Genomic DNA, 14,965 nt, shown 5'->3' with positions numbered 1-14,965 from the left:
GGCAAAAAGTTTATTGCGCCCCAGCGAAGTTCACCCACCCCTGCAGGGGTTGGAGAAATCTTGTCCCTCAGGGCATGAGGGTAATCTTTTATAGGACTGGGTCTGGCCTTGGTGGGAGGTGGTGTGAAGTTGCTTTTCAAAGAAGTTGTTCTCTCTTGGAGCTTATTTTTCTTTCATGGCTGCTTATCTGGAGTAGTGCAACCCCAGTAGAACCAGCTCCCTGGTAGAACCAGCTCCCTGGTAGAACCAGCTCCTGGGATGCAGGTGGCCGGGATGCAGGTGGCCGGGATGCAGGTGGCCGCAGTTTCAAGTTCCTCCTGTTAGGGGGAAAGGATGTTCTGAGCTAATCCCACACAGGCTTTGTGGACCCCACCCCCACTCCAGACCAAAGCCGTCAGGACATTGGGAAAGACAAATCCCGTCACCACCAAAGGGAAGGTGGCTTATAACACTCCCTCTGCCTCATCGCTGCCCCGGCCTTGACCTTACAGTAATGGCTCTCATCTTGCATGAATATAGGAAGTCTAGTTCTCTATCAAGTCTTTTCTCTAGTGGTTTCTGGAAATCACTGAGCAACATCTTCACTTCACTCTGGTGTCTCTTGTATTGCTTTCTTCCTTAGTTGACTGTCTGGTTTTGGATAACCAATCTTTGCCCTATCTAGGCAGTTGCAGGTGTGGTTCTGGTAACTCCTGTCAGGGGCTATGCCTGTCAAGACTAGGTCACAAAAATGTAGTTTCCACCCGTTTTCTTCTGATTATTCTGGGGGATGCCAATTGCCATGCAAAATGCTCAGCAACTCTGATAATGCCCTGAGGCCACATGTAAATGCTCTGGCCTGATAATCTCCCAACAGGCAGCCAGGAACAGCCAAGTCTCTTGAGGGAGGCTTGGAGAACACAGCCATTTACTGCATGGCCATAGTCATGAGGACAGGTCTTAAGAGCAATGATTTCAGACTACAATAGCCCAGCATTGTTACATTTTTTGGTGTTCATTCAGCCTTAAATTTGTGAGCCTAGATGAAGTGGGTTATTGAAAGTTTCGGCGTGGTAAAGAAAAGGAGAGCCAGACTAAACTTTCTCAAAGGAAGGGGAAATTTATTGTGCCCTGGGCAGAATTCAGGGACCCAAGGTGGGGGTTGAAGTCATGCATGTTGCCAGCGGTGAGGAGAGGTCAGGTGGGAGATTGGGTTTGCACGGTAGGAAAAGATTCTAGGGCAGGGAGGGATTCATTGTCTGAATTTTCTAGGCAGGCGTCTGCATTCCTGCCCCCAGGTAGGCTTCCTGGTGGGTTTTTGCATTCAGGCCTCCTGCATCGAACTTTCAGTTATGTCTAGTCTAATTCTATTTTTTGTTCTGGTTTTTAACAGCAGTTAAAATTGTGCCTTTATATTATTGCTGCATTTCTGATTATTTCAACAATTGCTGATTAAAAATACACCAACACCTATCTCTGTAACATGCAACAGTGCAGAAAAGCACAATATATGGGGAGTTAGGAAGGCATTTTTCTACAAAGGGCATCTTCTGTGGAGATGCAACTCTGCCGCTAATATAAATGACCTTTCAAATCACCTTTTACAAAGAGCAATTTAATCCCCAGGAACTGCAGCCTCTCAAGTTGCTTCATTTTATATTTGCATAATTAGGGACTAACTGTGTGCATTTCTCAGAAAAAAAATAGAGGGTTTCAAGACATGGCTTGTTGCAAGGCAACAAGCTTGCTTCTTGGAAAAGCAGATTATTTCTCATTCTACTATTTGCACTAAGGTTTCAAAGATTTTAGGATGCTCTTACTGAACAAAACAATCATATGCCTATTTACTCCAAAGTCAAATAGAACTGAACCTCTGATTTTATTTATTTGCCAGAATTCTGTATTAACAAGCACTTCCGTGCCTAAAATATGGCAATGAACTGACATTCATAATGAGAATAATCTTAATTATTGCTTCCTAAATAACCAAGAGACTCATTGTTCAATTGTGTTCAAGTGCTGTAGGGTGGAGTTGATTGTTTTCTTCTTTGAAAAAAGTCTTTCTTGCATCCTTTAGAAGGCTAAATAATAGCCCCTAATGATATCCACATGCTGATCCTTGGAGCCTGTGCCCGTTACCTTATATGGCAAAAGGACCTTACAAAATGTGATTTAGGCAAAAGATATTGAGATGGGTTGACCTTCCTGGATTATCCAGTCATGAGTGTCCTTCACAGAGGGAGGAAGAAGGAGATTTGATGTTTGATGGCAGAAGAGGATACTATGACATGATGACTGGAAACAGGTGAGAGTGACATACTTTGAACATGGAAGAAGGCACCTGTCCAAGAGTATAGCTCTAGAAACTTGAAATATTCAGAGAAAAGTTTCTCCCCTAAAGAGAGCACAGGCGTACTGATTTGATTTTTGGCTCAATCACCTGCAAGAGGGTAAACATGTGTTGTTTTAATCCACTGAGTTTGCAGCAATTTGTTATAATAGTTATAGGAAATGCCACATGTATATGATTATCTTCTTTGAAAATATTTCTTGCCCGGATCACTCTTCACTATCTCGATATTTGATTAGCCTAGGCGTTGTATTCCCAATCTGGAAGAGCAATCACTCAAGGAATTATTAGGCATGATCTACCCAAGCGCCATCTCTGGGCCACTCTTCCTGCAAACCAATAATTGGGGTTCATTGTGTATAAGACCCTTTCAGTCTATTCTGGTCAATTTGTTCTCTCTAATGGCTAGCCCAGTTGAACAAGGTCCTTGGTAACAGGAGGAGGTGCAGGCTGGGAAATGTCTCTGACTCACTCGTGTGCAGAAGGATGATGTTTCAGTTTGACTGCTACGTGCCCCATGTGGGAGCCACAGAAGAGCATTCTCAGACCCAAACTTGCTTCTCACATCTGTCGGAAACAGACATGTTCTTACAGTAACCTCAGGGGAAGGAAGCTAGTGCTGGGGGGAGTGCGCTCCTTCCACGAACTTAAACCCAGATACCTGACCTACATTTTAGCCTCCAAAATGACTTTCATTCTACTTGCTGCAGTTCAAGGTTATTGCATAAAAGTAAACATTGCAAGACAGTCATATTGAATATGGCGATTGCTTGAAATGCTTTGGTTTCATTAAACACTTTGAATTTGACATGTGAAAGGACAATAGGGTAAAATGGTTGAGTCTCTCACTCTTTGTTCCATATGAGGATGGGAATCCTGCAGAAAGGTCAGTGATGGCTGGATCTCAAGCTTGGCAAATAGACCATTCTCTATGTGCTGTGATTTATAGGGCTCAGGCCAGAGATGCGGGGAGCGAGAGGATCCACCAGAGACAGAGCGGGAAACAGAACAGGGAGACTGACTGAAACACACTGCTGAGGGGAGCAGCAGGCGAGACAGGAGAGGTCTGCCTCGCCATGTGGTTTTCTCCCTGGCTGGCTGGGGATCGAACTTGTGCTGAGGATTACTTCATAGTGCGGTGCTTAAACCCTTGTGCCACCAGGGAGGCCCAGATTTCTTCTAAAATATATCTTCACGTTCTGCTGAAACCCTCTCTTTGATGGCTTTTTGGAAAAATAAATACCTTTGGGAAGTTGACATATTGGGCTGCTAAGTTAGATTCCATTTTTAGAGATCTTCTGAAAATCCTCTTTAAAGAGTCCAGCACTGTGTACACCACCGGGGAATCTAAGAACAAGAAGATATCATCTTTCTATTGTGATGCTTGTAGTCTAGAAGAGGAGACAGGAAAAAAAGTTAGCAAAGATAAGCTCTGTCAGGCAGGATAATTATATCTACTGACATTTAAATAACAGTTGGTTCAAATCAGCCAGGGGACCTACACTCCTTCCTGTGGGGGTTCCTGGAGGGAACTTTACTTTTCCTCTAGTCCCCCGGGGTTCTTACATGGTGTTCTCCTGACCTGCCGTTATTCATGGCTGGCCTCTGCAAGATGCTTCTGCTTTGAGCTGACTTGGACGCTTTGCCATGTGAGAAAAGCACACTGTGTGTTTATATGTGTGGCAGGTCCCCTGAAGATGTGGAGTGAGGGATGGAGGTACCTAGCAGAGTCATAGGGCAGTAAATACAATGTCCAAATTATATATTCCTGTTCTTAAATGTTCTGTAACTGCTGGCATCAGGGGCTTCTCCACAGGCTCCTGGTCTCCCTGCTAGTAGTTCTGCCTTAACTCCATCTTTCCTTTCCTCTCAGATCTCGCTCTTGCCCTATTCTCCTAACCTCTTTCTAGTATATTCGGTTTGTAGTCGAGTTGAACTATTTCTTCCTTTCTTGATAGTCTGCTAAATAGGCCCTGGTGGCATTATCTTTTGTACCAAATGCTGCCTTTTGATGTACTTTGCAAACACTTCTGGGAAGACATTATGCCACTTCTTTAGGACGAAAGCAGTTAGGTCAGTTACGACATTGAATATTATTTTCTTTTTGCATGTCTAGAGCAAAGAATTCCACCACAATGTGATAAGCACAGCTATCATATAGCTCTATATCTCTGTCCATATCCATAGATGAGGCAATAGGAATACGCATAACTGAGGGAAAAGGTAGATGTTGGAAGCTTGGATTCAGGAAGGTTTGCTGGGAAGCGTGAGGAGAATGAGGGTAGAGTTGAAGTTTTGAAGAGAATGGAAACCTTCAGTACAGCAGGCAGAGAGGATGCTGGGCAGATGCTCCCACACTTGCTCAAGTGACAAAACCTGCAGGAGTCGAGGCCTCTCTGTGAGTCACTGAGAGACAGCAATGGATTTAATACACGTCTTACTAATGGAATTTAGTAACTTCATGTATTTGTCTATTTTAAGTCTACATTGCTCAGATATGTTGTATTTGATTTTACAAGCTATAAAAACAGTGTATAGTCATCTGTACTTGTCCTCTGGAAATCACTCCCTAAGAGGATGATAAACACCTCTGAGATTTGCCTCCATATTTAATTACTGATGTGACTATGGATGAGAAAGGACATGGCGACTGAATTATGCTTGTGCTTGTGATGAGCACACCCAATTTTCTAATATGTGCTGCCGACAGAAACATGGGTGATTAAGCTCAATGACTTTTAGTCACAGGTGCATTTTCAGCATCTCTAAAGATTCCTGTCTTACCTTCGCTCCATCAGCCATAAAATGCTAAACCCTTTCCATGGCATTTAAAGAGCAATTAAAAAGGAATATTTAGCAGCTCTCCTGCCCACCTGTGACTATGCAGGTGCCTTTCTTTTTCATTCTCCTTTTGCTAATAAACCTGTCCTTTTAAAATGTAAACAAAGTAAAAATGAACATTTAGAAATATTATTGAGAGGTAGCGTCCCTGTAGAAGTGCTTTCCTCCCCTCACCCCATTATTAGTTTCCTCTTTCTCCTCTTCCCTCCCTCCCTCCCTCCCTCCCTCCCTCCCTCCCTCCCTCTCTCTCTCTCTTTCTGTCTCTCACTATTTGGACTTGCTGATCTATGAGTGTTAGAAGAAATTTAGAGAAATTTCCACTACAGTAACAGAGGAATGAGTGATTCTGCTTAATTTTTCTTTAGCCCTGATGTTGAAGTTGGTGCTGAGGGCAGAAAAGGATCTTAAAGGTGAAGCATCTTTAAGAGAAAGACATTGGAGTAGGTCTGTTTTGGGCTATACTAAATTTATAAATTCTCATATTTTTCAAGGAAGAAAGGACATAAAGTTTTTCCTTCTCCTTTTCTCTCTGCATCTGACAAACGGGGCTATTATGTTCTTGTGGTCACATCATCATGGTGAGCCATCAACTAGTCAGGAGGGTGCAGACATCTGGTTAACCACACAGCTGGCTAATACACGAGGTAGACAGAGGCTGAAGAGGAGGGGGGCTTGTGGGAGTTGAGTTGGGTGTGATACAGACATAAAGCCTAGGTAATCTAAGCGAGTGATCAGCTTTGCTAATATTTTGCTTAATAACACCTATTCAAGGGCAGAAGTTAAAACCAGTTATGCACTATGTGCTCCTCTACCATTCCAAAAATGATGGTAAATACTCTGAAACTCCTCATTAAAGAAATATTAACCAAATGCTGAATCCCATTTGCAGATACTTCTTTTTTTTTTTTTTAATAGAGGCATGTTTTATTTATTTATTTATTTAATTTGTTTGTTTGTTTTGTTTATACATGCACTGGGTACAGTCAGAAGCGCGGGAGGGTGAGAGAATTCACCAGAGCCAGAGCGGGGAGCAGAGCAGGCAGAAGGACCGAAGTACACTGCTGAGGGGAGCAGCGGGCGGCAGGAGAGGTCTGCGCGCCATGTGGGACCCTCCTCCGGTGGCCGGGGAGCAGCCGGGGATCGAACCGGCGCCGCAGAGGCCGCCGGCAGCTTCGCAACCCAGCGCTCAACTGCTGCGCCACCGGGGAGGCCCTGCAGATACTTCTTGATAGGAAAAAATTTACACTTTGTAAAATAATTACAGCTTGCAGATATTTTTGTTCTTTTCTGTAACTTTCCTAAGTGTAAAACTCTTTGCTCAAAGAGACAGTAACCAAACAAAGAGATACCCCACCGACTGGGAGAACATTTTTGCACACAACACTAATGATAAAGGACTGAATACAAAAGTCTACAAAGAGCTGAAGAGACTCAAAAAAAAACCAAAAAAACAAAGTAAACAATCCAGTCAAAAAATAGGCATAAGAGCTAAAAAAGGAACTTCTCCAAAGAAGAAATGCAAATGGCCAACAAGCGTATGAAAAAATGTTCAGCATCACTTGTAATCAGGGAAATGCAAATCAAAACTACAATGAGATACCATCCTAAATCAGTGAAAATGGCACATATTAAAAAAATTAGCTACAACAAATTGTGGCGAGGATGTGGAGTAAAAGGAACTCTCCTGCACTGTGGAAAGCTGTGTGGAGATTCCTCAACCTGCTAAAGATGGAGCTTTCATATGATCCAGCAATTGCACTCCTAGGTATTTACCCAAAGGACACAGAATCATTAATTCAAAAGCTATAGAAACAACCCAAATACCCCAAAATAGATGACTGGATCAAGAAGATGTGGTACATGTACACAATGGAATATTACTCAGCAACCAAAAAAGATATAAACTCATGCAATTTGCAGCAACATGGATGGAGCTGGAAGGGATCATGCTCAGCGAAATAAGCCAGAAAGAAAAAGAAAAATACCGGATGGTCTCACTCATAGCAGGAATTTAGAAGACCTAAATAAGGGGTCAGGAAAAAGACTAATTATAATAAAGTAAAAATCAAAATCAACAAGCAACTATAAACCAGAGACACACTATGGAGTTGGGGGGAGGGATTAGGGTCAAAATAAGGGGGGGTGGGAATTGCATGGGGAATATAACCAAGATGAAAATGCATACATTGTGCAAAAATGAAAAATGATGTAAAAAATATATAAAATAAAATTAAATTTAAAAAAACCTCTTTGCTCATTCTGATATACTGAAATGGTAGACAAAAGATTTGGTTTTCAAATAGAAATATAGTTTCTTGAAACAGAGCTTTTGCTAAACTTTCAGCAGCAGGTAGTTTGAGGTTATATTCTATGGTGCTTGGCTTCTTTCACTTTAGCATAATGTTTTTAACATTCACTCATGTTGTGTGTCGGTGGTTTGCTCTTTCTCTTTGGTTGAATAGTATGCCATTGCATACATATGCTAAATTTTATTTATTCCTATACTGGTCGATAGACAGTTGAGTCATTTGATGTTTCTGGTTATTATGACTTGAAATTTGCGTTTAGGTCTTTGTATGGACATGTGTTTTCATTTCTCCTGAGTAAATACTGAAGAGTCGGTTTGCTGGAACTTATGATAAAAGTATGGCTAACCACCAGACTATTTTCTAAAGAGACTGTGTCTCTCCACTTGCTTCTACATCCTTGTCAGTATCTGGAATTGTCAGTTTTAGAATTTTAGTTACCCTAGTGGGTGTGTAAGAGCATCTCAATATTATTTTACTTTGCATATCATATTACATTGATTTATAACATTAAAATCTGTTCTTTCATTTAGACTTTACTGTTTAAGTCCATTCGTGTATAAGTGGTGGACCCTATGTACCAACAGCTCTGTCTTAGATAACGCCTTTATCAATTGCCTTTCCACCTATCTTTATGTCACCTTATCCTGATCTTGTTAGGCTTTCTACGAATCTCTCTTCAAAGCATATGTGTCTTTACTGACATGTGTCCTTTACTGAGTAAAGTGGTTCTGGTTTTATTTGTCATTAATATGAATTTACTTTTTCATTTTCTCTCTATCCCCTGGTAGACTGACATTCACCTTTATCCTGTGCCCACTCCAAATGATACTGGATTTGTTGGCTTTCATATCTGTGCCATAGTCTCTTAATCATAGTCATGTATTGGAATCATATATTGGAACTGGTCAGTCATCACTGATCACTTCTATTTCCTTCCTGCATTGTTGCTATTCACAGAGCGCAGTGATTCCAACGGACCTGTTCCATTTGTAACCAATCTTTTGAGCAAGAGGCCTGAACAGCAGAGTCTTAGGCAACTGAAATCATATCACAGGGGTTGGGGATATATCTTTGAATGCCATCTTTATAAAGATGAAAGCTGAAGACACGGATCTTAGGAGCATATCCACATTTACAGTACAAAACAACAAAATGAAGCCAATATAAAGACTGAAAAATTAACTGAGAGATGAAGTAGAATGCCACCGAATCACAGAAATCAGGGCATGAGAGTTTTAGGAATGAGAGGCTGTTCAATAGGGTTAATATGACTCTGAGGCTTTGAAGGAGATAACTGTGAAGGTGCCACTGAATTTGAATTTGTAAAATACTTGAAACTTTGCAAAGTATAGTTGTAGCAGTAAACTCAGAAGCCTGAATGCATGGAATTAGATAATGAGAAGTGGTGGAGCCAAGGGTAGATTAAGCAAAGCAGCCATAAGTATGCTTTCATCAACCATCCTTTGCTCCTCCCCACAGGGGAAGAGGTTAGCATCCTTCAGTGCTTTAGATTTTACCTGGTTTTGCTAATGGAACATTATTCTTTAGATCTCTTCTATACCTTGAACTTCTGGTCATTTCCTCTCACTTTACCAACATGCTCATGAATGCTTAACCTACAAATTAATTACATGTTTCTATGACCCTTACTCGATCTCCTTCCATTTTATAGTCAAGCTACTTGGAAAAGTGTTTTTTCTTGTTTCTTCCACTTTCCTTCAATTCGCAACTCAATCTATTCTAATCTAATTTTGGCCTCCACCATTCCAAAGAAGCATCTCCCTGAAGAGCTTAGTGTCTTGAGTTTTTCAGTCTAACAAGCTCTTTTCAGGTCACAATTCCAGTAACATTTCTTGATATCTGACTGTATTAACCACTTCCTCTAAGATCTCTATTCTGTTAACTTTCTGAATTTTTCTAATACATCTTGAATTGCTTTTTCTTAAGTCTCCTGAATGACTCTTCTTCCTCTTGATCATTAGATATCAAAGTTCGTCAGGATTTTATCTTCTGTCGTTGGATTCATTCACCCCATAACTGCTCTTCAGGAGTTGCCGACAACAATATTACTCTAATAATCACTCACATGTTCATCCTCTGCTGTGGGTCCCACCTGCTTTTGCTTGAGGGACTTTAATTTCCAAAATTCAAGTTCTGATAATTATTAAACTCATTCCTCCATTTTCCCACTGAACACCTCCACATCAATATCTCACCGGTAGTTCAAAATCACAGCTAATTCACCCTCCATTGACTCCAAACAGAGCCAATATTCGCCCTTCTTCCATCCCTTATCTTACTGAAGGACATTGTCACCCACCTCATTAGTCATTAGAAGTCTGGGCACTTGGGTTTTTTTCCATAGCTTAGCTATTATAAATAGTGCTGCCATAAACACAGCGGTGCAGGTGCCCTTTTGAATTAATGTTTCTGTGTCCTTTGGGTAAATAACTAGGAGTGGAATTGCTGGATCATATGGAAGCTCTTTCTTTAGTAGGTTGAGGAATTGAACACAACCCAAATGCCCCAAAATAGATAAGTGGATCAAGAAGATATGGTACATATACACAATGAAATATTACTCAGCAACCAAAAAAGATAAACTCATGCAATTTGCAGCAATATGGATGGAGCTGGAAGGGATCATGCTGAGTGAAATAAGCCAGAAAGAAAAAAGAAAAATACTGGGTGGTCTCACTCATAGCAGGATTTAAAAAAACCTAAATAAGGGACCAGGAAAAAGACTAATTATAATAAAGAAAAAATCAAAATCAACAAGCAACTATAAATCTGAGACACACTACCCAGGGGGGTTGGGGGGAAAGGAGAGATTAGGGTCAAAATAAGGGGGATAGGAATTGTATGGGGAATATAACCAAAATGAAAATGCATACATTGTGCAAAAATGAAAAATGATGTAAGAATTATATAAAATAAAATATATTTAAAAAAAAGAAGTCTGGGCACCATTATTGCTCTTCTCCACATCTGTTTCCTTTTGTTCAATGTCCCCATCAGGTCCTGCTGGTTTTAATTTTATTATTTATCAATCCATCCCTTTTCATCATTTCCGCTGCCACTACTTATTTTCTCACTCAGCAAAATAGTGTTTTCAATCACTTTATGCTGAGAATGCCATTCGTTTATGCATACAATTTTATTCTTCAAACATACTAAACAACTATCTGCTCTATTCAAAGTACTATTAAAGGGGGCAGAATCAACTCCTAATCAAGTGTTTTATTGTGTCTCGAACACTTCCTCTTGACTGCTTCCTCACTAAGCCACAAATCAGGAATATAAACCTTAACTGAACGCTCCTCTAGTATCACCTTACTGTGATAAGCCCCAAGCCCCAGGCTGGCTCCTCTGCACATTATGAAATCCATCACTTGCCAAGTCGGATTGAAGTCAAATACATTAATTTGGAGGAGATTAAATTGCTGTTAGTGAAGTAAAAAGAGGTCAGTGAAGTAAAAGTAGAATGGAAAAATTAATAGTTATTGGTGGCAAGATGTGAGGGTTGTCACATCAACTTTAGCCATCTTTGACACTCACCTCCTCTAAACATAATCAATTTACTGTCCTCTTCTCTTATGTCCTCATGTCCCCTCTTACGCAGTTAAAATTCCATGGTCAATTATTACAATTGCTCCCTTTGCCCATGACCTCAGTCCCTTGCTTCGCTCACTTGGCCAAATTCAAAGGGTAAAACCCCAACCCCAGCTAAATTAAAGCTTCCACTTATTCTATCCACAAACCTATACTACGGAAAGTGGATGGAGAAAAACAGCAACCCTGCTGATTAATCTCACTTTAAATCTATGACCACTAACCGCTAACCTCAACAGGACTGGTAATGCTGCCCAGACATTCATTTGCTCCCTCATTCTCATACATGACCACAGTATTTCATGTTTTCTTGTATTTTCTGGTGTCAGTTACTAATTTATTGCCTCTCATCCCAAATATACTTTGGCAGATATACTCCTCAAATCTCCAGCACTTCTACCATAGTCACTCTTGGTAGATGACCTTGCTTTTTATTTTATTCAGAAGATAAAAGAAGCCAGAAGAGACTTTAAGTCCTATACACATATTCACCTACTTGGATTTGCCTACTTACCTGTTACTCAGGATGACTGACTATACAAGTCAAGGCTAACCCCTGCATTTATTCACTGGCTTCCATCCCCTGTCTCCTATTGAAGCTCATTGCTTCAGAATTCTTCCCTACAAAGGTATGTTGGTAGTTCTTACATCATTCAATTTAGCATAGATACTTCTAAAAGAGTAATGCCACCATGAAGACACAAATAATTGAATATAATTTTACATAGCATTACATCCTCAGATCATACTGTTTTTTTTTTAAGATTTATTTATTTATTCATTTATTTATTTATTTATACAAGCACTGGGTACAGTCAGAAGCGCGGGAGGGTGAGAGAATTCACCAGAGCCAGAGCGGGGAGCAGAGCAGGCAGAAGGACCGAAGTACACTGCTGAGGGGAGCAGCGGGCGGCAGGAGAGGTCTGCGCGCCATGTGGGACCCGCCTCCGGTGGCCGGGGAGCGGCCTGGGATCGAACCGGCGCCGCAGAGGCTGCAGGCAGCTTCGCAACCCAGTGCTCAACTGCTGCGCCACCCGGGAGGCCCAATATCATACTGTTTTGATCCATGTTACTTACCCCAGATATTTTTGTGTGTTTATTTTCTCTTATTTAATAAGTGTCAGGCTTTTCTGCCCTCCCGCCATTAGGATAGATGACGGAACACTGTAGTCCAGAATGCATGCTTGATGGCGGGCACCTGAAGTAGGATGTGGGCATACGTAGATGGAATTCACCTGGGCTAAGACTGGACTTATAAGGGCGGCGTCATGGGGATGCCAGCAGAAGCAGGAGAAGCAGAGAGCAGAACCACGAGAGGAGCAGAGAACAAGGTCACCAGAGTACGCCAGAGAGCCAGGTTAGAGTGAAGACTTGCTGGGGGCTGGGAGGCCTGCTGTGTACCTGGTAAATCCCAATAAAAGCCTGCAAAAGCCACTGAGGGCTCCAGGACTCCTCCTTTACCTGGTCTGCTGGATTAGAAAATCTGCTCCGCCCCTTCATAAGGTTATTATAATTGTTATACAGATCTTTCTCTACTTATAAAGAGGTTACATCCTGATTATAAGTTGAAAGTATTGTAAGTTGAAAATGTATTTAGAAATTTTGGGTGTTCATTTTCTCTTATTTAATAAGTAAAGTTATTATGACTTCTTTGCTGCCCTATCAGCATCTCTGCCTGTAATAGGGTAATCGTTGCAATAAATGTTTACACAATGGTACATGATCCAAATTGAAGGCATGCAATTTTCAGTTGGACCTAAGAAAAACTTTGATTTTTTGTGGGTAATGAAATACAGATTGTGACATGTCCACATTTGAAGATTTTTTAAAATAAAATTGATAATGTTTTTGTGCATGCATTACATCCTTATATCATAGTGTTGTTATGATCCATGTTACTTACCACCAATTAATTCTGTGTGTTTACTTTCTCTTATTTCATAAGTAAGGTTAGTAAAATTATTATACAGACCTTTCTTATCTTTTGACTGAAAAATGCCCATTCGAACTTTCTTCTAGCATCAACTATTTCATAACTATCCTTATAGTCATCCAGTAAAACTCATCTAAGGCCTACTCCTCCAGGAAGGCTCTAGGCAGATAAAGGTGAATGAACCAATCTTCTCACCTTTGATTTCCCAGTAATTAACACAGCAGCAGTGACACAGACATCCTTAATAAAGGTCAATTTAGGATCAAATCTCTATCACCATCATCGTCACCATCACCATCATACACATTTGGCACACATCTGGGTAAATGCAAACCACTGTTCATTGTTACTCCTTTCAGGAACTCATGAGGGTAACCTACCTGTGGTATTCTGGCATGAGGTATCTGACATGCAGGTCACTTTTGATCTGAGTCTTTTAAGTCTGCTAGCTTTTAACCACAGATATATATGGACTTCCCCTACACCAACAAGAATGAGCTACGTGCTTTGAGAATCAGTTTTATCAGCTCTGTCCCAAATTATACACTGGGTAAGAGTTTGTCCCCAATAAATGGAGGAAGCATGGTGACAAATGACCACTTTTCATGTCCCCATGACTTTCTCATTACTGGTAGCACAGTCTTTCCTAATTGCTTTTTTTTGTGACAGGTGGGAACTTCTGAGCCTGGATTTTGAATCTGACTTTGTTCAAGGAAACAAAAAAATCCCTTGTCATGCCTTAGTTTTTTCTTTTTCTCAAGGCCTGAATTACTCTCTTATTTATCTCTGCAACTATCATGAAACTTGCCAGGAAAGGATCAAATTCCTTTCCTTGGGTGGATTTCCTCCCAACTATTCCATCCAAAAGTGAAGTGCCTTTATTTTGAAAGTCTTTGACATTTATAAGCTGCCCATAATCCAGCCCATGTTATACCATGAAACTCTGATAATTTCTTCATAATTATTCTCCATCCTTATTCCACTGATTCCATAAAAACATAAGCTCTTTGAGGATAAGAAGGTTATTTATCTTTAAATATCTCCTTAGCCCCTACCATGGTTTTAGTTTTAATTAATTGAGGTACCAATGGTTTACATCATTACTTGTTTTCGGATGGGCAGGATCTTCTTCAGCTGTTGTTACTACACCACACCTGCCACCAAAGCATCCATCATCATTGTGCAACCTCCTTACTTTGTTCTTAGGCCTTCTCCTCCTGCCCTGGCAGTCTTTGTCCTGTAGTCAGCTTTCTAGATGTAGCGGCAGGACTGGCACTGAGCGGGATCTTTATGACCTGGGCAGGATCTTTATGACCCAAGCAGACGTATTAAAGGAGAGTCCTAGGAGCCCTTGGTGGCTTTTTCAGGGTTTTTATTGGAATTTACTAGGTACACGTTAGGCAGGAGTGCGGGGGTGCCAGGAGGCGGCCCCTGAGAGTCCTCGCTTTTCTGGGCTCTCCACGTTCTCTCGTGGCCTTTGCTTCTCTGCTTGCTCTCTTCTGATCTCTCTTTTGCTCTGCTGTTTCACTGGCATTCCCGTGATGCCGCCCTTATAAGCCCAGTCTCTCAGCCCAGGTGTACCCACCTACATATACCCACACCCTACTCCAGGTGCCCGCCATCAGGCATGCATTCAGGACTGAAGGTTTCCATCATCTATCTTAATGGCGGGAGGACAGAAAAGCCTGATACTTTTTTTACCTTACCCTACACTAGGGTTTGTAGTTAGCTTGTGATTATATGATCATTTGCTGGGTATCTCTATATTCCACATATAAGTCACACCATCCTGTATTTGTCTTCCTCCTTCTGATTTATTTTGCTTAGCATAATCCCTCTGGCTCCAACCATATTGCTGCAAATGATAAGAGTTTATCTATTTTGAAAGTTGAGTAGCATTCTCTCTTTCTCTCTCTCTAGCTCTCTTTCACACACACACAC

The 14,965-nt window shown here is 41.1% G+C and overlaps 1 long non-coding RNA gene across 2 annotated transcripts; it reads right to left on the bottom strand.

Annotated features, from left to right (window-relative positions):
• LOC119253343 (uncharacterized) lies at nucleotides 1–14,281 on the bottom strand. 2 transcript variants are annotated; one of them, XR_005127049.2, is made up of 3 exons: nucleotides 14,129–14,281; nucleotides 3,573–3,720; nucleotides 1–317 (listed from the first exon to the last, which is right to left on the bottom strand). It is a non-coding gene; the product is annotated as an uncharacterized LOC119253343 (long non-coding RNA). The 2 variants fall into 2 exon arrangements; XR_005127048.2 differs by having other exon boundaries at nucleotides 14,220–14,281.
• Nucleotides 14,282–14,965: the final 684 nt, after the last annotated feature.

Source organism: Talpa occidentalis, unplaced genomic scaffold (genome assembly GCF_014898055.3).
Source record: "Talpa occidentalis isolate TD23 unplaced genomic scaffold, MPIMG_talOcc4v2.1 talOcc4.2, whole genome shotgun sequence".
NCBI lineage: Eukaryota > Metazoa > Chordata > Mammalia > Eulipotyphla > Talpidae > Talpa > Talpa occidentalis.
Note: the sequence above shows the minus strand (reverse complement) of the source record. Positions and strands in the feature narration are given on the sequence as shown.